This window comes from Myotis davidii, unplaced genomic scaffold (assembly GCF_000327345.1).
Source record: "Myotis davidii unplaced genomic scaffold, ASM32734v1 scaffold462, whole genome shotgun sequence".
NCBI classification, from domain to species: Eukaryota; Metazoa; Chordata; class Mammalia; order Chiroptera; family Vespertilionidae; genus Myotis; species Myotis davidii.
The window spans coordinates 961522-961753 of NW_006293237.1; the positions used below are offsets into that span (position 1 = coordinate 961522).

Genomic DNA, 232 nt, shown 5'->3' on the forward strand with positions numbered 1-232 from the left:
ACCCCACCTGGCCTCAGCCCCAGCCCCTGCCAACTTGGGCAGCTGGCCTGGGAGCACTGCCAAGGCCTCCCCTGCCATTCAGGGAGATGAGAGTGCTCTGGCTCCTGCAGGTCTAGGTCAGGCAGGGCCCTCGCCTGCCCACATGGGCATTGCTTTCGGGGTGGGCTCAGGAGGTCCTGGCGGTGACCCAGAGGGCCTGGCGCAGGAAGAAGATGAGGAGGGTGAGGAGGCC

General features: G+C 67.2%; 1 protein-coding gene across 1 annotated transcript in view; it reads left to right on the forward strand.

Moving 5' to 3' along the window:
- LOC102769413 (paraneoplastic antigen-like protein 6B) overlaps positions 1-232 on the forward strand; it is a 23294-nt gene that overhangs the window by 2298 nt on the left and 20764 nt on the right. The window lies entirely within an intron of this gene.